At 43.9% G+C, this 24,575-nt stretch overlaps 1 long non-coding RNA gene across 1 annotated transcript; it reads left to right on the forward strand.

The window, feature by feature from the left end:
• The first annotated feature begins 477 nt into the window (after positions 1–477).
• LOC116438456 lies at positions 478–20,926 on the forward strand. Its single transcript, XR_004237754.1, has 3 exons — positions 478–578; positions 947–1,119; positions 18,456–20,926. It is a non-coding gene; the product is annotated as an uncharacterized LOC116438456 (long non-coding RNA).
• Positions 20,927–24,575: the final 3,649 nt, after the last annotated feature.

Raw genomic sequence — 24,575 nt, forward strand, 5'->3', positions numbered from 1 at the left:
CAGGCGCGGGCGCGCCTGAGGGCGGGGAGAGCGGGAGGAGGGGTGGGGGCAGGGACTGAGAAATATAAACACGCAGGGGGAGCGGGAGGGAGCGGGTCGATATGGGAGGGGGGAAAGAGCTGTGAGGTCATCGAGTCCGGCCTGTGACCAGCCAGCACCCTGTCAGCGAGGCCGTGGCACTGGGTGCCACGTCCAGTCGTTTCTTGAATGCCTTCAGGGGCAGTGACTCCACCGCCTCCCTGGGCATCCCGTTCCAATGTCCGGTCACCCCTTCTGTGGAGAAATTCTTCCTGATATCCAACTAAACCTCCCCTGGCCCAGCCTGAGGCCGTTCCCTCTCCTCCTGTCCCTGTTCCCTGGGAGCAGAGCCCGACCCCCCCGGCTGCCCCCTCCTGTCAGGGACTTGTGCAGAGCCACAAGGTCCCCCCTGAGCCTCCTTTGCTCCAGCCTGAGCCCCTTTCCCAGCTCCCTCAGCCGCTCCTGCTGCTCCAGACCCTTCCCCAGCTCTGTTTTCTTCTCTGGATTCACTCCAGCACCTCAATGTCCTTCTTGAAATGAGTGGCGCAGACACCGTACTTGTAAGTTGTTCCACAAGTTTATTAATACACACTCGCGGGTTTATAGCACGTAAGTTCCGCCAGTGCAGTTTCCATAGAATCATAGAATATAAAGGGCCATCTAGTCCCAACCCCTTTGTCATGGGCAGGGACGCCTCCCGCTAAACCAGGTTGCTCAAGGTTTCTTTATCCAGCCTGTCCTTGAACACCACCAGGGTTGGGGCATCCACAACCTCCCTGGGCAATCTGTTCCAGTGTCTCACCATCCTCACAGTAAAGAGTTTTTTCCCGATATCCAACCTAAATCTCCCCTCTTTCAGTTTTTACCCATCGCTCCTTGTCCTATCACTACAGTTCCCGATGAAGTGTCCCTCTCTGGCTTCTTGCAGGCTCCTTCAGATACCAGAACCTTCTCTCCTCCAAGCTGAACAGCCCCAACTTTCTCAACCTGACTTCACAGAGAAGGTGTTCCTGATGAAATTGGTGGCCTCCTCTGGACTTGCTCCAGCAGTTCCATGTCCTTCTCCTGTTGGGCACCCCAGAGCTGGATGCAGCACTGCAGGTGAGGGTCTCACAAGAGAAGAGAGGCAGAATCACCTCCTTTGACCTACTGCCCATGCTGCTTTGGATGTAGCCCAGGATTTGCTTGGCTTTCTGGGCTGTGAGTGCATGCTGTTGGCTCACAGTGAGTTTAGTACTTTGTAGTTTAGTGTTTGAGCAGTTGATGCATACATTTGATGGGTTATTAACCTGTGCTTGCCCTGGTGCTCCTTAGGTAATAAAGGAGGAGTGCTGCTACAAATAAACTTTAAAGTTGAGCCAGCTATGTTGGTGAAAGAGACTCTTTCCCCTGCACCTCTTAACCCCTTTCATCATCAGGTGTGGAATCTCCTTGTAGCCTCTTCCATCTGCAGGCGTAGGATCTCCTAGGGCATTTTCTTTGTAACCCAGGCTGTCTTTCCGCAAAAAGGGGACGCTGATGTCAGGCTGACTTAACACTGTATTGCAATTAAACTCCAAATTTCCTAGTATTGTGTAATGGCCAGAGAATTTCTAGTCTGCCACATTGCCAGCTTGATGTTTATAATAAGAACCATCTTCTAACTCATTTTTACAATAAGTTGGCTTCCTCACCATTTCCTCCCAGCAGCACAGCAGAGCAGGGGCCAGCAGACTGCAGTGCCAGGCAGAGGGAAAGCGGGAGACCCCTTTCCCTGCAGGAGTGAGGGAGTGGGGACGTGTTACACGTACACACAGGGCTGGAGGTGCTGCCTCTGCCAGCGTCCTGCTCATGCTCTGACACACAGCTGCCAGACAGCCAGAGCCTCCTGCAGCTTTCACAACTAAAAAGAAACCGCTGACTGTTGCTAGTAGGAATCTGGCATTCTTGACACCACAGAATAACTTGCTTGCTCTGCGTGGAGAGCCATTAAGGGAAAAAAAAAAAAAGAGAGAAAATATCACTTGCTATTTTTTGCTTGGATGGTTACAACTTAAAATATGCTGCTTGTTCACTTCCGTTATTGCCTGATACCAAATCTAACTCCATACTTTGAAGATAAAAGGGATTTTTTTTTCAACTTTTCATTCAGCAGTCCAGATACGTAGGTGCTGAGCTTCACATGCAAACTAAAGTACCTCATGCTGAGGGTTTGTGTCAGTTTCACTACTCTTTTCTGCTCAGAATGTGTTAAACTACTCATTCTGACTTCTGTGTTTGCTGGTTAGTGTGAAGCAGTTCTGCCTAGTTCAGGGTTCATTTGCACAGTGGCTGTGTAGCTCTGCTTGCAAAAAGCCCCTGAATAACTGGGAATCAACTCCAGAGGCTGTGAATGGCTTCGCATGAAGTTTTTTTCTGACCATTTATTTGAATTTTGAAATAGAATGAGAAAAAAAAAAGAAGCTGTGGGGTTTTTTTTCCCCCCTCTGAGTGGTTCAGGAATTTATGACAATTCATTGTATGGGGAATAGGATAAATAAATTCTTGGCATTTCCTCTAGCTCAGCCCATTCAGCTCCATAAAATCTGGCAGTGCTTGACTCTCCAGTTCTTTCTTGCAGTTGCAGAATTGAGGGCCAGAGTTTTTCCCCCAGAGTACTCTCATAATTTAGTTTCATAATGCTTCTCCTTGACAGCCAGTGCTTGGTGGTTTTTTTCATTCTGTGTCTGAAGTATTTTGGGTAATCGCCCTGTGTTCAGACTGGAGCACCACAGTTAGCTGACTTTATTTACGACAGTTTATATGCTGACTCAGTGAGCATACAAACTTCTCTTATGCAAAGAGAAAAAACTTGGATTGATTTGAGAGAGATGTGAAATGAAGCCCAGGACTTAGAAAGATACTTTGGTGGCAAATGCATACACTGATTACTTTTGGATTCCCACTTCCAAGTAACTTGATCTCCCTGGTGCTCTTCATCCAGCTTTGTGCTGCCGTGGCTTTGCCCTCCTCAGCTCTTTTTGGTTGTCCATGATTCCCCCATGATTCTGTACCTATACCTGTTCAGAGCTGTGAGCACACCCCTGGGTTCAAGGACCCTCATTGTTACAGAACCTGTTGTAACAATATCAATGTGCACGTCTGCATGTTGTCACCTCAGGCGATGTGTGTGTCACCTCTCCAGCCACAGAAGTCCCTGTTGCATGATACTGCAGTTTGTCTACTTATCTTGGGAAAAGTTTCCATGGTTTTCAACGGCAAACACTGAGGCAAATACTCAAGTCAGTGCCCTCGGTAAGACAATTCAACCTCTGCACTAACATGCAGTGAGTACACACACCCTCTTTGTTACCTGGGTCATCCCACTGTCTTAGATACCTGTATGTAATTAAGGCTTCCTGTCATTATCATCATTGCCATAATTTTTACAGGTCCTACCCAGATTCTAGGACTGACAGCAGATAAAGAATATGAAGGTGACTCTCACCCCAAAGAACCGTTTAGGGAAGCAAGGGGTGAAATGTGCTGTACCGGTTTGGCCAAATTTAGAAATATATCCTCTGAGAGAAGGCACAGCCACCCCTCCCCCACCAGGTTCGGGAAAAATAAATTTTCCTCAAAGGAAAGTGAAAGACATAAAAACTATTTATTTAACAAACACATGGGAAAAGGAAAATAATGCTAAATAATAAAATCTCTCGCTGTGGAGAAAAAAACTGGGAAAGTGTCAGAGTCCTCCCTTTGGTCTCCCTGGAGCTGGGGCTTGGCCCAGGGCCAGGCCCTCTGTGCTTGGTGGAAAGTCCTCCTGATGTGCTCTGATATTGAAGCAGTACAGCAGAAAAGGGAGAAAATCCAAAATTCGCGGGAAGAAAAAAAAAAGAATTCAACTCTCAGTCTCTCTCTGGAGAAAAGAAACTGAACAACTGGCCAAAAGCTGACCCGGGAGCAGCAAGCCAGGTGCTGCCTCCCTCCCCTGCCGCAGCTGGGGAAAAAAAAGTCGCTATCTCTGTGTGACCTTGAACAAGCTGCAAACTGCTTTGAAAAAGTTTTGCTCAGTTTTTCCTTCTCCCTCTCAGACTCAGTTTAGAGGCACAGAAAGGCACAAAGTTAATTTCTGGGCATAGGGCAGCGATATGAGATACACATCATAAAGTCACCCCAAGACAGTGCTTACAAGAAAACAGCACATTCTGTTTCAGACCTTTTGAGGTAGGTGCAGGCTTTTCAAAACCAAGAGAGCAGCAGCAGAAATGGCCTGAGCAAGGCCCTTAAGGTGTAGAAAGGAACCTGTTTTGGCTGTGTTGAACTGGGAGGAGGCATGCAGAGGGCAGCACTCCAGGCGGATGCTTGTCAGTCTGGATAATAGCAGTAATGGAAGGAAGAGGCAAGCTTTTGAGCTCGTTGTGGTGGTTAGGAAGAATTGTTACACAAGTAGATGTGTAGAAGAGTTCCAGAAGGGCAGCGCAGCCTGGAAGGGTTTGGGGTCAAATGGAGCACATGCTGGTAATGGAGAGGTGAGAGAAGATAGCACCATCACTGACAGGCAGTAAAATGACCTTACCCTTAGTGAAAGGCAGCATTTTGCACTTAGTTCACAATAAGTGACCTATCCCTGAAAAATGCTTCAAAAGCAGGCTTTTCCCACTGGCTGCTGACATGAAATAGGCATGAGTATTAAGGTGAGATTTTCCATTGAGTTGACTGGTCTCTGCTGTTCCACATGTCTCTGTGCAGATCTCCCACTGGCTTTCTCTGTATCACAAATTAGTTGAGAGCGCCAGTGGACCTTTTGTGAAGGATGAGCCAACTGCAAGCACATCTCTGGAGCAGGTGAACCTCTACTTAGATTCCAGCTTGCAGTAACTCATACAGTGTAAATTAATTCACCCTTAATCTTATTCTGCATGCACTCAGGAGCTTTATCTGCCTCCTGTTGGTAGCATTGTCTCTTTCAGTACAGAAATAATTTGGGGGCTTACTTGCCCCCAAACTGCTACCATACTTCCTCAGTCATCCTCATTTTTTGTGCAGGACTAGCAATGAAGCAGCTTCACACTGTTTGTCACTATAGTAAAGAGCAGCTGTGCAGGTTAATCAGCTAATTAGACAGTGAGGTATTAGGCAGAGACCATGGAGGCAGTGGTTGCATGCAGCAAGGTGGTTGTAACCACTTCGACCACTACCAGCTGCAGGAAGAAGGGGGTCTGTATCTTACTTGTCTTTGGATTTATCAGTGATTTTTCATGTCTGCATGCTATGTGGTCTGAAAATAAAAGCTCATCAAAAGGGGCTGGATCCTTTGGACTTGGAGAAATCTCACTCTGAAGCAGTGGTACTGCCTTGGATGAGGGAAATCATTGGGTGCGTTTTCAGCAGCACGCTCAGAAGCATGGAAATTCCCTTCGGAGTTCCCATCAGCCCTTGGACACCATGGATGTTAGCACTGGAGTCTGAACCTACAGTTCAGTTTTGTCGCACACACTGACAAAAAGTTAGTATGAGATCAAAATGAAACCCAATCTCTATTGATAAAAATGACTAAAATTTCTTTTATGCAGGGTTCACACTTTAGGTCTTTTATTTTGAGAGTGATTGCTTTTCTGTTGTTAATTTTTTTAGCCTGATTGACACTCAAACAGCTGCCAAGAATACTTGGAATTCACTATAAAATAACAGCGTGGCAAGTGCGTTAGACTATCATCTTGACAGGCTTATATATTTATAATGCTAATTATGTGGGTGTAGTAATTGTATTAGGAATATCTAGATATTTTCCATCAGTAAAATCAGTACCGAGTATGGGGAAACCCACAAAAGATTTCTCAGCTGACTCTAATCTGCAAATTTTCCTTAAACATATAATAAATGTTCTCATTCAGTTGCAAAACCTTTTACTGCTATTTATTTCCTCTATACGGAGATTTAGGAGCAGCTAGTAAGTACATGAACTTCCTAATTTGAGATCCCTCTTAATTTATTTCATACCATTTATTAAGGAAGTAAGGGTCAAGGGGTGGGGAGGGGAATCTCAGTCCAGGGAGTGTCTGCAAGGCATGCTGCCTCCAGGAGCTATTCCTGGAGCATTGCTGCTGACAGTTCAGCTTCACAACAGCACTGGGCTTGCACTTGGAATCTAACCCCTTCATGTATCATTTCGTTTGTTTGTTTATAGGCTCCCTTGCCATCATATCAGTGTCATTTTGCAACTGCAGGAAATGGGGTTTGCCGAGTAAGGCTAAATGGGACTTGAAGTTAAATACCAGGCTGGTAGTGCTTCTTGCCCCAAGTATTTCAGAGGAGAGGTCATCTTCCAGGCTTATAACAGCCATGGCTAGTGACTCTGGAAGGTTATCCCAACAGTGTCAATGCCCTTAACATACTATTGATTGGAATCAAACTCTTCAAATCTTTGTGTGCAGAAACTACTTGTCAGCTAGGAGAGGGAGGTATTGAATTCTGTGTGCTTCAAGAGAGTTTATCTAGAAATGAAAAAATCTTTTTGCCCATGAAAAGTTTCCTTATTCAATCACTGGTTTATTTGGAGTGCCAGACAGCTGGAAGGGAAGGGAATAAAAATGATTGGGGTTGGACAAACACCTCTGAAGACAGTTATCTGATGCCTGTGTCTGCAAGCAGGAAGGGCTGCTCTGGCTCTAGGAGGGTTTTACAGTGTTTCAGAGTGCAGACTCTTTGCCAGCTATTCTAATATTTAGGCTTTGTTTGAGCTTCTGTCCTGTCTGTGTCCCTGCCTGTCCTGTAATAACAAGGACAAACGGGAGCCGGAAGCTGTACATTGTCCTCCTGTGGTTCTGCAGAGCTGCTGTGGAAAGGCCAGGCATCTGAATATTCCAGAGCAAGGCCAATAATTGCATGAACCATTAGAATGGTGAATAGTACAGCCAGCCAGGGCAGCCCATTGCTATTGACAGTTGTCACAGGGTAAGTCTTCCCAACTTCAGGAGCAGCTGCAGAACGGATTGCTGAGTGCTCTATAAAAAGCTTCTAGGAAAATGACGTCAGGAATCGTCAGCAATTAATCTAGAACATCGATTCCAAGAATAATATTCATCTGAAAAATAGCGAATCAAATCCTACAGGTCTAACTAGGCCTACTATGAATAAATTAGATCAGTTTATTTTTGTATGAGTCATTAATCATATTCCAGTCATCACTGTGGTTATCTGAAAGTATTTTAATTTAATCAAAATGCAGTTAAAACTCATATAAACAAATTTGTTCTAAGTTATACAGCCACACACACAGACCAGTCTTTTCCAGTGTGGTGTGAGGAATTAAACACCAAAACAGATAAAGATCAAACAGAGACCCAACTATGGATTTTTGCATTACTTGATTTTGAGCATGCACTTTCCAACACTTTGCTTTCTTTAGTGAATGCCAGATAAAAGAGAACAATACGCTGTTCTCTGAAGCTTTTGTCACGGTGTTCATAGCTTGTACAGGCCATCTGCTGTGGAGTAATGTAGCTGCTACAGTACATTGCTCTCCTAGCATATGTGTAACCTAACAGCTGGGGAGTGTGAGCCCTCTGGATTCAACAGGAATTCACTTGGATGTGTAGTTACTCTGTCTACATCAAGCCTTGTGTAAAACAATACCAACTCCTAGGTCACAGAGCACAAAAGTAGTTGGCACAGATATGAGTAGCTTCTACCCCAAACTTTTACTTGGGGGAAAAGAATGAATTCTGGAATGAATTCAGACCCTGATGCTCAGAGCTGTGTCCAGCCAGACTTTGAAAGCCTCTAAAGATCCCACAGCCTCCTCTGGCTCCTGCTATAGTGCATAATTATTCTCATTTTTCCCCCTTCTAATCATATGCTGAACCTCTCTACTTTCTGTTGATGTCACTGTCTCTTGCCCTCCTGCCAGGGAGTGTGCTTCACTGGGAAGACGCTGGCCCCATCTGCTTGATCTCATCCCCAGAGGCACAAGGTGCCCTAAACCATTGACCCAACCCCAACCCCAGACCCTCTTCTCAGATTATTTCAGTCACACAGTTCCAGTGGCCTCCCCTGAGCCCTTCTGGTTTGTCAGTTCTGCCTGGGACCCCAAACAGGACACAGTGCCCGAATGAAGCCTGATGGGTGCTGAGCAGAGGGGATCACCCTTGCCCACCTCCCTGCATCCTGGATAGGAGAGAAAATAGGCACAAGACTGTGGAGCCCAATGAGATAAATCCCAGAGTCCTGAGGGAGTTGGCTGATGTTGCCAAGCCACCCTCCATCACACCTGAAAAGTCATGGCAGTCAAGGGAATTCCCTGGTGCTTGGAAAAAAAGGAAGCATCACTCCTATTTTTAAAACAAGGAGAGAGACACAGTGAGCTACAGACCAGTGAGCCTCACCTCTGTGCCTGGGAAGATCATGGAGCAGATCCTTAGAGAAGCAACATGGAAGACAAGGAGGTGTTCCCAGATATCCAGCATGGCTTCACTAAGGGAAAATTGTCCCTGCCCATCTGGTGGCCTTCTGTGATGGAATGACTGCAATGGTCAGCAAGGGAAGATCGACTGATGTCATTTACCTGGAGTCCTGAAAGGGCTTTGGAGAGACATGGATTTGAAGGGTGGAGGGTTCAGTGGATGAGGAGTTGGCTGGATGGACCCAGCCAGAGAGTCGTGGTCAATGGCTCCATGTCCAGCTGCACGCTGGTGATGAGTGGTGTCCCTCAGGGCTGTGTCCTGGCACTGGCCTCTTCAGTACCTGCACAGTGACAGGGGCAGGGAGAGCAGGGCCACCCTCAGCAGGTTTGCAGCTGACACAGAGCTGAGGGTGCAGTGGCACACCTGAGGGATGGGACCATCCAGGGGTACCTGGACAAGCTCTAGAAGGGGACCCAGAGAACCCAAAGAGTTTCAACAAGTCCAAGTGCAAGGTGCCTCACCTGGGGCAATCCCAGACATAGCCAGACTGGGAGAAGAATTTACTGAGAGCAGCCCTGTGGAGAAGGACTTCGGGGTTCTTCTGGTGGATATAAAGGTGGACATGAGCCAGTGGTGTGGGCTGGCAGCCCACAAGGCCAACTACACCCTGGGCTGCACCAAAAGCAGTGGGGGCAACATGTCAAGAGAAGTGATTCTTCCCCTATACCCTGTCCTCATGAGACCCCACCTGGAGAGCTGCATCCAGGTCTGGATTGAGCAGCACAGGAAAGATGTGGACCTGTTAGAGCTGGTCCAGAGGAGGCCACAAAGATGCTCAGAGGGCTAGAGCACCTCTGCTAAGGAGAGACAGGCTGAGAGAATTGAGGTTGTTCAGTCTGGAGAAGTGAAGGGAAACCTCAGAACACCTTCAAGTAGATAAGGGGCTCCAAGAGACCTGGAGAGAGATTTTTTACAAGGGCATGTAGTGATAAAAGAAGGTGAAATAGCTTTAAGATGAAAAAGGGCAGGTGTCAGGAGGAAAATCTTAACTCAGAGGATAGTGAGGCCCTGACCAGAGAAGCTGTGAGTGCCCCGTACCTGGAAGAGTTCAAGGCCAGGCTGTATGGGGCCCAGAGCAACCTGATCTAGTGGATGACATGCCTGCTTTTGGGGATGGAGGGGAGGGATGGAACAAGATTATCTTAGGTCTCTTCCAACCCAAACCTTTCCAAGATTCTATGAAAATCTCTGTGACCACTGGTGGGAGGAATCATGGGAACCTGGAGGGCTGGCTAGAAGGGCTGAGATGTGGGGAAGGCCTGTGGGACTTTGTGCTGAAGCCTCCCAGTGAACCCTCTTTGCCTCATGTGCCTGGAGTTGTCTGCCCAAGCCAGAGTGACCTGATGGAGCACTAGGAATCATAGAATCATTAGGTGCCTTCTAGGTGCATGTAAAATTGTCAGGGACCTCCCTCAGGCTCCACAGGCTTTTCAAAGATGGCAGAAAGTGGCCTCACAACTGTCATCACCCACCTCACTCAACCCCCTTCAGACAAACCCCTCTCAGGTCAGTGGAATTGGATAAAACAAGATTTTCTAGGAGACCCCTGAGCTGAATGTCCTCTGCTCCTGGAATTCCCCCACTTCTTCATCCCTGCCTTTGGGCTACAACACCTGGGAACAGTGTCAGTGGAAACTGAGAGGAAGAAGACACAAAGTACCATGTTTGCCTGCATTTGCTGTCAGCGTACCACTCAGCCCATTTGTCATAATTTCCTTACCTGATTTACTTCTTACATAGCAGCAGAAGCACTTCTTGAACCCCGGTTTAGCTTTGATTTCCCTGATCACACCTCTGCAGAAATAATAATATAATCTCTGTCATAACCTCTCCTAACTCCCACCATGCTTATACATCTTTTGGTTTTTTCGCATTTTTCTACCATGAGTTTTCTTTTTAGCCAAGCCAGCCCCCTAAAATATCTGTTGTGTTTTATCCTTGAGCATCAGCATGGACTTTTCTTTTGAGCTCCTTTGCCCTTCAAACCCCACAAGAGCTGCCTCCCATAAGAGCTGCCTCACACCTACCTCTTTCCTGAGTAAGCCGCAGCTTTTTGTCGTGAGGTTTAGGGCTATTGGCCTTCCTACTCCCCAGCCTGGCCCAGGATCTGGACCTTCCCTGTGTCTGGATCATTACAGTTATACCCTGACCAGTTCTTCCTTATTTTTAGGTATCACATCCAGACCAGCGTCATCCAAGCTGGTACATCTAACACCTGTGTTATCCCTGACATCCTCCAGAAATCGCCCTAGTGGCCTTTCCCTTGCAACAGGTGCCAGGGAGGATGAATTCCACCAGGAGAACCAATTCTGGGAAGCAGAAACTCAACCGTGGCAGGAACGCTGTAGTTCTGTGCCCACGCACTGTGATCTAGCTCAAGTGTAGAATGCAGGAATATAAGACAGGCCCAGCAGGTCAAATATGAATCCCTATTTCCTAGAAATATCTTAAAACATAATAAAACCAAGCATTTTGTTGGTTTTGTGTTGTTGTTTGGTTCAGGGTATTTTACTCTATGACTCTTGCAGTTAATTATCATGAGTCAGAAACTGCCTCTCCTGAAACTGAATGTCTTCCTGTCTCCTATATAATGTGTTTGGGATCAGTTTAAACCTGTTTGGTCTTGGGCCAGCATGGCCACTCATGTTTTTCAGCATTTATTTGTATTCATGTACAGAAATTGTGCTACTCTTGGCTTGTATTTTTTGAGACTAAATATGCCAAACTTCTCTAATTTTGCCTCCTTTTCCCCGAATATTTTAGCTGTCATTCTCTGCAATTGTTTTGAATTGGTTTAGTCTTTCTTGAACTTGAGCTGGAGCCTACGCAGCATCTCACTCGTATGGTTTGTGCTTCTGGATCTTGCTTTGCACCTGCCCTGTGGAAGCACTTGGCTTTCTCACAGCTCTGTCTTCTTGGTGACATGTAGATACATTTAGGACACAGTTACACACACTTGCCTGTCTCTTTCAGCAGTTTTCAACTGCTGATCTCACAGAAATTCTTACTGTTGTGCCAGAGGGTTTGGAGTCTATGCTGCATACATTTTTATACTTTCTTCCAGTTTCCAGAGGCACATCTTTTTACATGTGGACAGAGCCTGCAGACTTTGAGCTAATACACTTGAGTTTCTGCGAAGTGTTTTCACATTTTGCAACACTGTCATTAAAGGAAACTCACAGTCAGGTCCCAGAGAATTCCTCAAAGATCTTACTCCTGAACTAAGATCCTCTCTCTCCATGTGTTCTTCCTACTCTTCCTGAAGTCAGCTCCTTACCTGCTGTACCTTGATGGCACTGATCCCTGTTCATGCCAGCGTTGCTAATTTTTCTAAGATGACCTTAAGTTAAGTGGATAATATTTCTTCAGTGCAAAGGGCATCAGCAGCACACCCAGTATTTTTTGATGGCTTTTGGTACTCAAGACTATTTTTATGTTTTGGATTGCTTCAGATGACTTGGGCTGAGTGATGCTGTTGTGCCTAGACACTCCCAAACACCCAAGCAGATACACACACACACATCCCTGTTCTGTACTTCCCTTGTGCATTGTCAATGTCATCTTTTACGAAGGCATCCACAGATATTTGCGCACAACTGCCACAGCAAGTGCTTGAATGCTGATGGGGCAGCAGGCTCACTAGGAAGCACTGCCTTGATTCATTGGGTGTCTGAGAAGTGTGGTGGGTGCTATCTTTAAGAGAGATCTGCACAGATTCTTAGTTGGCTGCAGTACACATTCCAGTTGAGCACTAATTACCAGACAAATTTCAAGGTTCAGCAAACAATTGAGCTAGTGCAGATGGAATAATTACAGAGTTGTGAAAGGCTGAAATATAAAACAGACTAACAGATTGTTCCCTCTACCTGTCAACTTTGGTGAGGGAAAAAGTTCAGCTTCTGGGTAGTGGCAGTGTCATAGCTCAAAGGGGCCTTCCCTCTCTCCCAAAGGCCAGAGCCATGCTCCAGATTGCATGTACACTGCAGTGTCACATCTTCAGTTAGTAGATTGTGTGTTTCTGATACCCAGCTTATCACCTGGACTTGTGGGCTCAGGCTGCACATACCAGGTCCCTGCAAAATACCGTGTCCAAGGATGCTGTTACCAAACAGTACTGCTGAGTGTCTCAAGTCCAACTGGTCAGTTCATAATTAGAGCTGGATCCCTCCTGAATCTCTCAGGGAAAGCCTTTTCTAGTGCTAACTGAGCCAGGGATATGTTACCTTTAATTGATACGCCCTTTTCCATTTCAGCTCTTCTGTCTCTGTCTGCACTGTAGTGAGGGATTGCAGTACACAAGAGGGTACCAGGTTTGGCTCTGGTTTCCCATGGTTACCAGTGAAATCAAATATGAATAAAAGAGAGGGCTGATTTCCTTGGGATTTAGTAGCATGTTTTTTCCTTTTTACTCCCAACTAACTGAAAGCCTTTCTTCTTTTCTTCTCCTGCAGTTTCCAACTGCAAGTTTAGGAAGTGGTTCAGAGGAGTGGGTAGGATGCCTGACTGGGGGTAAAGAGGTCTGCCTGCTAATCCTGCCCAAAGTAAACGATCAGCTAATGGTTTGATTTTAGCTGTATGTGGCTCAATCCTCTCCCATTGGGAGGACTCTGCAAAGTGCAATGACTTGAAAATTAGCTTCACAATATTTTTTTTTTAATTAAATGAAAGAGTAAATTAAATTACTGCCAGTGAGAACAAGAAGTAGCAGTCATTCACTAATTGTTTGTCAGAAAACAGGTTCAGTGAAGGGGAAAATCAAATTTGATTGGTATTGCTGGGTTTGTCTTCATACTTTCTTGGCTAAATGCTGTTTTCTGAGATCAAGGAGAGGACCAAACAACAGCAATTCTGTTTCAGGATTTATGCAGAGTTCACTTGCATGTCAGGTTACAAATATTGGTAGTTACAGTGACACTTCATTTCTACTACAATTGTCACATACAAATAAGATTATTAGAAGTGCAAGAGGCCTGAAAGGGATAATTTGCTTGAGGTAAGAACTTTAAAAGCTAAGCATAAAGTCATTCAACTCGAGCATAAAGGGCAAACATCAGATCAGGCAAAGCAGGCAGACTTTAACCAACCTTTGGTGAGACCCAATGGAGAGGTCATGCTGTCCAAGTTAATTGGCACTGAGGAGAGAAATTATAGAGTTATCAGGATTACTCATTCTCCTGATCACTGCTGTTGCATGGCTGCTGTAAGAGAAAAGACTGAAAGGACCCTGCTCCCATCGATGTGCACACTTAGAAAAAGGAGCAGAAGAGAAGTAATGGGGAAAACAGAAAGAAGCTAGCTGTGGAGCAATACTAATACATGTTCAGCAGCACTTCACACTGAGAGGCAGCAGACTCAAATATCCACAACCCTCAGAAGGGTGCTGCTTTTTATAAAAGATGGGGCTTTCCTGTTTCCAGCTGAAGCACCAGAGACAGGCAGCTCATGTGAATGTTTTTCCATGTACACATGCCACCCAATGCAATCAAGATGCATTAAACCTCTTCTACCTGCTGGGAACAGGACAGAGCACGTGTCCTGTGCATGGAAACCCAAGTGATTTTAACCCCAACTGTTCAGCACAGCAGCTATGCACAATTGCTGCAGCTGGTTGCCATGGTTCAAGCAATTCTGGGATCTCCTCAGGGATTTCCAGTGTTGCAGAAGACACTCTTAATACCCTGCTGGAGAAAAAAGAGAGGGCAAAGGACCCTCCAAAACAGCAGAAAGCTCCACAGATAAGACTGCAGTGGAGATTAATTGGCTTAGCCAGAAGATTCATGTCTGCGTTCCCCAAGGAAAACAATTATAAAAGCCAATGTTGTTCACCCCTACAACAGGCATTTAATTGTAATATGATAAGTGCTGGTTTTTCCAATATACACATATTGACTGTATTGGGTTGGGAAAAACAGTTAGCTCGTGCCTTAGCATGTATTTCTCAAATATCTGCTGCTTCAGGTGGTAGATTCCCAAATCTTACTGCTTGCTTACTGTACTGCCTCATTTTTCTCTGCCAAGCGACATTGCCATTTGCTCTCTGAAGTGGAAGTGTCTCAGAAGCCTTACTGTTTTGTGAATGTCACAGAATTTGTCAGTGTGAAAGTCCAAACTTGCACATCTGGAGTCCAGCAAAATAGACTAGAAATCTCACTTTTGTGGGCCTTCAAAGGACAAAAAGTCTTTTGAATCTTTTATCCCTGGAGTTTTATTTGTCAGTCATCTGAGGTTTACAACTAAGATGTAAATCTTAGACCATCTGTACTCACAGGTTTTTTGTAGCTTTTTTCTCACGTCTCTCATCTTTGAAGTGTAAGTGCTCTTGTTTAAAGATAGACTCCTGTCCTAACTTTAGGACCCAAGCAGAAAAGTTACTGTCTTGAAAGGAATCTTGCTGGGGAAACTTTTTTAAAAGCTGCGAAGTTGGTGCCCACTTCCCTCTTTCTTGAAATAGTTATTCCCTCTTTGCACAGAGTTGAGGTGTCAGTTTACTGTTTTACATCCTTCTTTTATCCTTCTTTTTTTTCCATTCCCTGGAGAGCTGCCCAGTCCCAAGAAATTTTTGTTGGGTTTTGTTTTTTGTTTTCTAATTCTGCTGTCACTTTGTGAGGAACCGGCGGTTGCGCGGAGAGCTCATGCTGAGTTTTCCATGTGGGAATGGAAAAGCGCTGCGTGGATGTGTCGGGATCACTGCACTCTTTTTACCCAGCCAGCAGATGGCATCGAAGCTCCAGAAACGTCTGCCCGTCACCGCTCCCTCGGACCCTGCTCGGGTTCCTTTTGGCTTCGACGACGGGATTATTTTAGCAGGCTTCCACTTAGCCTGCAGTTAACTTTAAAAAACCTCATTACAGTGGTAGATGTACACATTTTTTAAGGTTGGTGATCCTTCTTCTGAAGCTTAACATCCTGGGAATTTAACTTTTCTCCTTCAGGATACTTATAGGAAACTTAAGAATTTCTCTTATAATGTTTGAGGATTCATTTTATTTCTTATTTTAAGTCTGATTTCTCAAGTTCATTTTTTAGACTAGTATCTGTACTCCAGATATATGCAGAAGTTTGGCTTTTATGAATGCTGACATGGGTAAAACAGCAGATGTTAATCGAATTTGTTGAAGTTATATTATTTCTAAATCATATTGCTTCCTGATGTTAGATTTCAGAGTTTATGTGTAGCATTCAATAACTTATGAATATTCAGTGAAAAACTGCTACTTACATGTCTTAAAAAAACTAACACAAAAACCTGTTGTGACTATATAAAATCTAATTAGTTCAGTTGCAAAGTTGACTCTGATTCCTATACTTTGTTAGGAGAAAGAAACTTGTAATTATCACTTCACCTCTTATGAAAAGTAAAGTATAACCCATTTGCTCTTTCATTTCCAGCATGGCAAAAGACAGCTGACTGTCTGTGTCTAATCCCACACACACTAGTCTTCATTGAAAGCATCTTGTTCCAGTTTCTTTCCTAGGAAATACTTTTTATAGGTGCAAAGAGAAAAAGAAAAAATATTAAATTAGTAGGTTTTTTCCTGGTTGTTTTTTTTTCTTTTTAACAAAACCATTTTAACACTGTCAATAACATATTAAATTACACATGATGGCAGAGTCCAAATAATTCTTTCAGTTCAAGGGAAATTATGTATGATAGAATATTTTTCTTCAGAAATCCAGAAAATAGTCCTTTAGAGGAAAAAAAGAAAGTATTGAGCCATTTATCTGATTAAAGTATTTATGGATTATTGTTTCTCATCCCTCATCTATGCTACTTGTGGTACTCGAGTATCTTTTGTGTCTCCCTGATATGAACAATAAAATAGATAAGTTTAAAAAGTGAAGTCCATTTGGCCTTAAATAAGGTAGGAAGCTAACCTTTTTTGAACATGGGATTCCTCCTGACTTTCATAATCATGGATTGCTCGAGAGGTACCTAGACACTGGACAAGTAATTTTTGCCTGTTGCCAGTTTATCCATTATAAATTCAGTTATATTTATATTGGGAAAACATCAACATCAGGATCAACAACTTTTTATGTCCCTCAGTGCCATGGATTCTGTGATAAATGTATTTGTTAAGGATTTCTTGAAGTGTTACTCAGATTTTAGGTGGTGGTTATACACGACATTCAGGTGTCTTCCTCTGTGATTGTTTTCCATATCATTAAAAATTACATCTCGTATTAATTCTAGTTCTATTATTATTGATTTTACTCTTACAAACTATTCTAATTCTCTATTCTTAGTTCTGTTTCACTGAGGTTATCCATGCTGGTTAACAATAGTTTTTTCAGATATGTAATATGACAGAATTTATCACATTCTTAATAAATAAATAATATGTTGGTTGCCAGGAATACTCATTTAATGCATATCTGCATGGTGGCACACTTGCATAACATTCCCAAGAAGACAAATAATACTCCTTCTTGAACGATGCTCCAAAATATTTAATTTTATTTAACTATTCAGTTAATGGACATAATAATTTAATTGATACCACACCGTTGAGGTAAAAAAAAAAAGACATTACTTCTGTAGAAAACATAATGTGAAATGCTGCTTGTTAAATACTGAATAAGTAGTGAGAACTGCCAGGTTAAGTGATCATGTGGCTGACTCAGTAGTCTGCTACCAGAAGCCAAAGTTTGTTCTCAGAAAAGAAGCAGATGTGAAAAAGGAGGAACGGCAGGTGGGGGGAATCTGTCTGAACCAGGTTTTGGTTCAGGCTGCTGGGCAAGGTCTCACTACTTGCATTCACTGCCAGTGGCCTGTGATCTGTATGAAACCTTAGAGCTCCAAGTGCTGTGTGACCCTGGCTGGGCAGCTCCTCACCCTCCCACACACTGCTTTTCCAGGACATGGTTTTCACCAGCTGAGAATGGTCAGAGAGCTCCATCTGAGCCCCCAGTGCTGCTGCAGTACAAATAACAAAGAGTTGTCTGTTGTTCCAGCAGAATTCCTGCTCAGATGGATCTCCCCAGAGGTTGGATGTTTTAGGAAATGGAGGGTGGTAATACTCAGATTGCGAGTTCTGCTGGCAGGAGAAAAAATTGAGTTTGTGAGTACATTTTATCTGCAGGCTCTTTCTCTGCTATTATCAAAGTCAGTGAAATGGTAGGGAGGGTCAAACAGAGGTGAGGATCACTTGTACTGGTGTCCTCAGCTTCTTTCTTTGTCGTGGAGGCAGTGCAGTAGGACTGGAGCTGTGCTTAGGATGCAAGGTTCATTCAGCTTTCATTGTCCCTCTGCCCACTGCACAGAGTAAATGACAATTACAAGGACTTCTCTCTTCCTTCAGCCAGTACCTTAGGTTCATAATTCTGTTCCTCCCTAATTGTCTGTGAAAAGGATCTTTTTCTCATGTTTTGAAGCCTCAGGTACTCACCCACAGCCATAAATTTGTCTTAGGCCTGTCTTAAGTATGAAGGATCAGCTCCCAGAAGCACCCTTCTGATTCTTCATTTCTCAACCTCAGCTTATTAGAGAAATGGTGTACAGACTCACAGCAAATCCTGCATGGGCAGGACAGGCTCTCTTCTCATGCCTTTTTGCAAGAAAACCACCCCCAGTGGTTTCATCTGCTTATCAGCAGCTCACTCAAGTGGCACATGCCAGCTGCTGTCCATCCTCCAGCTAATCCAGTATTTGCTGGGAAAAACAGCACAGTGCTGCACCATCCACCCACCTTTCTGTGCCACTTGGAAGGCAAAGGAGCTCAGGAGTAGTGGAATATTTTCAGTTTCAAGGCATAAAATTGGCCTACACCATCAGGAAAAGGAACAGTCATAACAAGAAAACATCCTGGTTAAACAGTGACTTACTGAAGGAGCCCCAACACAAAAGAAGGATATGAGAGAGATGGAAAACGTAAGAATACCACAAAGAAATACAGAAATTGTGCTCCTGCATGCAGAGAGGTAGTTAGGAAAGGAAAAATTCAGCCAGAGCTCAAATTGGCAAATGATGTGAAACATAGCAAATAAAAGCCTGTTATTGCTCTGTTACAGAGTGGAAGCACAAAGAAGCTGCAGGTGTGATGCTGAATGGGGATGGAAGGTTAATTAAAAATGTCCACAGAAAAGCCAGGAGTACTCATTGCCCTCTTCACATCAGTCATCATGGGTGCGATCAGATCCCAGGTCTCTACACTGAAATGTGGAAGTTCATTTAAGGACCATCTCCACAAATTGGACAGCTATAGATACCTTCCTCAGTTTCAACGGGAAAAAAAGAATCACCATGAGAGTAGTTAGCCATGGGAGCCAGGAAAGAGGTGGACTTTTCTTGATGAAAGTATTCAAGACACGGTTTGACAGAAAATGGAGATCTAATCTAGGGCACTGCTTTCCATGGAAGTTTGAAGTCCCCTTTGAATCTGGACCTTTACGTAATTTTTATGGTCATGTCTGGTTTCTGCAGAAGAATTACAGGGAAAAATAAGTAGTCTGATTATAAACATGTTGTACATTTCATGTGGTGACTTTAATAAACGCTTGTACTTTGCTCATCTCTTCAGCTTAAACTTTATTTCACTTTTTCTTGCATCTCTGCCTGTGCAGTCCCCTCTGAACTAAAGATCACAGAAGTTGCTGTGGAGAGAGAGGTTTTATTCCCCAAAACACTGAAATTTTTATTCTGAATTATTTGCTCATAATGTTCAAGCTTTGGCTTCTGTCATTAGCTCTTAACCTCTGTTTAGGGGTCAGTGGAAAAACACTTTTCCTTAATGATAAAACTTTGTTGTAATTTCTGGTATTTGCAGCTACTCACCAGGTTGTGCCTTACAGAGTGAGATATGATAACTTCTTCACAGCTCCCACTTGAATAATTTCCACTTTGTTGCTCTGTTGTTTTGGTACACCCGTCTCTGCTTTTTGGAAAGCTTTTGTGCTGCCTCACAGAAAGGAGACATGCTTTTGTACCTCCATTCCAGGAAATTCTGTCCTCAAAACTATCCCTCAAACATTTTGGCAGGTCTCCTGATTTTTGAGGTAAGTCTTAGTGAGGAACATCTGAATTTCCACCCTGCACCAGAATGGTATCCAACTAAGTTTTTCCAGGAGTGAATAATGTTTACTTCTTTAAGGTGTCCTGGAGCCTCTTAGGGCTTCACCAGACAGCAGTGCTGTGATTACCTCCCGAAGAGAAAGAGGCTGTGCTGTCACTAACCTGAAAATACTCACCCAAATATTGTCTTTTGGGTTCCAATGGGCTGAGTCAACACTACTATGATTTCATGCTCTGTCTCTTGGGCACTCCACAGCCTTTGTGGCTGGGATTTCACAGGTCAGCCTCCAGCACTGGTGCTGATAACCCAACGTGCTCCAGCTAATTCCTCCCCCAAGCTGCAAGTCCAAGAGTTCTCTGAGCTTGCCACATGGTTTTCCCAGGATACGTATGATTTCCAGCAAGCCTAATTACTTTCTGGCTGATGCAAGACATACAGAGGGGAGAAAAATATCATCAAAAAAAGTGCAAACTGTACACATTAGCCTGCCTCTGTGCCCCTGTGGCCAAGCAACCTTAGGGTTTAGATTAGAGGCTTTTAAAGAGCCCACTCTTCTTTCTCTCCCTTTTTCCTCATGAAAGTGGTCTTTTCCTCTCTTTCCAGCAGCTGTTTTTCTGCTCCCAGTCTTCCCTCATTTTTTGACATGACTGAAGAGAGAACACTTCCTGGGTTGTCATTAGTCTCCTTGTGAGGAGCCTCACAGATCAGGCCTGTCAGATGTGCAAAATCTATCACCACCTCATCCACAGCTTACTTGTTACCCTGCCGAGTTTCAGATTGGAATAATTAGTTTGCCTTGAGCCATTGCCAATTATTTTGCTGCCATATGATTAAATGGACTAAACTAACTGAATAGCTGGTCACCAAGATTTAATGACCTGCCACTGTTATATCTAGCCAAGTTACAGATTTTTTTTTCCTTTCTGTCACCTCCTAGAGGACTTCAGCTGAATCTGAAGGCAAAAGGTCACAGGCATGCACAACAATGAGAACAGAATTTGCAATGTGGTATAGAATAACATAAGAGAGTCCCTAATATCAAACAGAGTTTATAAGCAGGGTGGTTAACAGGTTATTTTGCATGCACGCAGAGGCAGACACAAATAAGAAAAGTGCTAAATTGACTTACTTATAAGAACTATATGTTCTTTCCTAATTAAGAAAAATCTCATATTTAGTATGCAACCCAGCTGGATTGAAGCATACTTTCAAATAGAAAGTTATGTGCTCAAGAAATGGATTCTTCATCTATGACTAAGATTCTTGTAATAAATTAATGCTTATTTCCCCAAATCCATCTCTCAGAACTTAGACATTTGTTCTCTAGTTGTAAGTTGCCACCTCACTAAAAAAAAAGTATAGTCTGTTTTTAATGTGTCTATGCCAAGTTTTGATTAATATTATGTAACTAAGCTGGTGAAACTGCAAAAGTATTAAAATAAAAGAAGTTTGTTTGAGTCTTGGACTGAAACATTGTGGGAAATTAATCTACAGTCTGGACCAGCACATTTAAGCACATCAGCAAAGAGATGTTGATAATTCTGTGTCTTGCTCAGAAAAGAAATCACAATGTCCCTGCAGCACAATATGTTAAGTAAAGCTTTCAGCAAATATGGATTTATGGGTGATCAGCAGCACTGATTTTTGTGGTTGGATGTAGATGTGTAGATCTGATCTTTTAATTCGATCACGTACACGCAAAGCAGTGCCTCCTAAATCCTTTGATGTTGCAAACAGCCAAGCAATGATTCATCAGACCAACGTCCTCTTGATGAGAAAACTGAATCATTGAAGGCCTTCTGTGTTCAGATCAGTGAAGAAAAAGACACTGCCATTCATTCACGTTCTCCTGGCCACTGCAATATGTAGGTAGTGCCCCAAATGCAGTAACATTTTCCTTGTCCTGGAACGTTCCTGCTGCTCAGCACCACCACCACCATCACAGGCAGCAAGCTGGCAGCTGTGCATCCCCAGGAGACCTTTGGCTGCCTTTCCCCCTGAGCCCCTCTTCTTCAGCTCCTCTTTTCCAGCTAGGACAAGATGGTGAGTGCATCTCTGACCTGGACAAGGCCAGCTGGCACAGCCTGGTGGCACACATTGGTTCCGTGCGGGAAGAGGCCACTTCTTCCTCTCTAGCCAACCATGCTTCCAGCCCTGGGGGAGAAGCTGGGACCTCTGCCAGGGGCATCTTCCTGGGCTGTATCACATCTAACCACAGGGAAATAGTTCTTGAGCATAAGGAGCAGTGGGCGAGCCTTTGAGTGCAAGGCATGGGCTGGCAGCAGGGTGCATTCCTGGCCAGCAGCAGGCAGGGATCCTTAGGACTGCAGGGGGGTAGTTTAGCCACAGAAATGTTAGGTCTTTGAATTCAGAACAATATTCTGGCTGTCTGGAGGCTTGGGACAAGTTGGAAGAAGAGGCAGGGACAGGCAGGATATGCAGGAGGAGCTGCCTGTCCCAGCAACCATCTGAGTTGGCCATGCCAAAAGCTGGGGCTGCAGCAAATCCCAGCCCCAGGAACCCACCAGGGACAGATTTCTCAGTGCATATTCATAATTATTACACTGTGGAAGTCCTGGACCAGCAAAGTAAGCCTCAGACATACATTTTCAGATCATTACTGATTTTTGTTGGTTTGTAAGTAACTTTGACAGGAGTGTTTCTGGACTTCAGGCTTTTATCAAAGCTTCAGGATAAGATGCTAAGAAGAAAAAGAATATTAAAAATAACTCCTCACAGTCAAAGCATAGATACTAAAAAAACCACAAATCTGATTTAACCCATGTTCAATCCTACTGCTGTTAAAGACAAGAAATGTACGTAAGGGAGCGTAAAATAAGATACAATAAGTGCATTTACAAACACCTTGTGCAAGGAACAAAAGAAACCCCAATTACCTAGTGTGTTTGTCTGCATGGAAGCTCCAATATCCAGTGGGATAAGGCTGTGCAGCTGGAGAGATACTATCATTGATTCTGTCTTCACTATCATCCCACAGATTTTCACAGATTTTCACAGTTCTTATGGGGAAACTAATTGCCAAGTTTGGATGAAATTCACAAACGATTTTGGAGGTCATACAAACTGTTTTCTCAGAAGCTATATCCTAACTAGACCTTAACTAACCTTAAGCAAGTCCACTACACCTGCGGGTACTGCTGTGTACGAGCACTAATTACTTTTTGCTGATTAAAATTATTCAGATGCATGTACAGCTATCTCTGGCTTTAATGCAATCACTAGGTGAGCCTGGGTGGAAATCAGAAACCCTTGTTTTGCATCTTCAGAAGCTGATTGTGTGCGCATCCATCTGTGCAAAAGAAATATGATTCTCTCCTGCAGACAGCAGATAAATATCATGTCAGCTCTCCTCTGCTGCTGAATCCCTGGATGATCCTGTTACCTTTCTTTCATTGTTATTCTCACTGGCAGCAGGAGCCCTTCAGCAGTGCTTGCTCTGGGCCCGAAGTGGGAGGTGGGGTTTGAGGCACTCAGCCACAGCACCCCCAGGCACATCCTCATCTCCGTTTCACCAGGGACCAGCACTGGGAACCTGAGCACAACACTTCATTTGTGGTCTGCTGGCTTCTTCTCCACATTTTTTGTTTCTCTTGTCTATTCAGCCTGTAATCTTTTCAAAGGCTGGGACTGTCTCTGACTGTCTAGACACACAGGACCTATTACAATGGGACATTGATTTCTGGTGGGGTCTCCATCTGCTTACTGTATTGCAAATGATTGCTGCTAACTTTAAAAGAACTATGTTTCAGCATCAGGGTTCAGCAGTAATAAGGACATTTGGACTTTATTGCAAAGATAAATAATATCTCTAGTAATGTACTAATGAACAGAGAAATAATCTATTTCAAAATCACAGAAGTTTGTAGGTTAAAGGTAGATTATGTGGTTTTCATGCTTGGCCAATGATGTATGCTCTTGCTTTCTTTCTCTGCTATCTGCTGAAGCCAACTGAAATGTCTGACAAGTTGCTTAGTTTTTCTGCACAGTATCTGTAATATATACTGCTATTTCTTAGCACTTTTTGTTGTTGTTCTTATCACCACAGCCTCTGAATGTCTCAAAACAGCTCAGGAATTTATTCGTAATACATAAATATTGTTGTACCCACTTTACAGAGTGAAATATAAAGGCATGAAGTGATACATAGACATGTAAAAATTATCTTCCAAGGAAGAAAAATCCAGATGCCCTGTCTAATGCTTTAATCATGGGTCTAGCCTTTCTACAGTACAGTATTTTATTGGAAAGCCTCAAGGAAATCTCTCCTTGACACTTGAAAAATAAGAAGTGTGATTCCTGCCAAGATTTTTTTTTTTTTTGAGTTGACAAAACCATTGCCATGTCAAAACAGTTCTCAGAATTGCATCTTTTGTCTGATTTTCACATCCTTTTCCTCTGCTTATATAGGCAAGCAAGAAGATTCTGGGAAGCTGCAGCTTCCTTTAGAAATATTCCTTTCTTCCCCAATGGTGTGACCACCTAACAGAGCAGAGGGGAGGCACAGGACAGCGAGGATGTTTGGCACGGGGCGGACAAGTAGCAAGAGGCATCCCTCAGTCCCTTTATAGGATAACAGCTGCAACACCATCACAGGCCCCGAGAAGACAGAAATAATGTGTTTGTGGCCGATTGTTCAGCCTTGGCAAGTGACCCTGGAGAGTCACTGTAAGCAGCTATTGATACCAAGAGCAACGGTCTCTTCCTGCTTTTGTAAGAGCACACTTTGGATTACCCAGGGTGCTCTGCAATCCTGCTTTTGAAACATGCCCAGCTCACCAGGCATCCCAACCTAATGGAGAAAAAAAAAACAACCCCAAGCAAAAGAAAAAAACCAAACCAAAATCAAAAACAAAAACAGCAAAGGCTTCTATGCAGAGCAGCATTTGAATAGACAGCAGCCAATTTGCCAGTACAACAATTCTGCATTGAGCTGATTCCTAGATAAGAATATCCCTTTCAGGGAGAGCTTCCCAAATGAGGGAAATCCAGAAGCTGGCTTTTGAGAGCGAAATTCCCTGGGAATTCAGCATACGGCTTTGCCTGGCAGTGTTCCCACCAAAGAACCAACAAAAAGCAACTGGCTCTAATCCTTCTCCTT

The sequence above is a fragment of the Corvus moneduloides genome, chromosome Z, assembly GCF_009650955.1.
Source record: "Corvus moneduloides isolate bCorMon1 chromosome Z, bCorMon1.pri, whole genome shotgun sequence".
Lineage (NCBI taxonomy): Eukaryota > Metazoa > Chordata > Aves > Passeriformes > Corvidae > Corvus > Corvus moneduloides.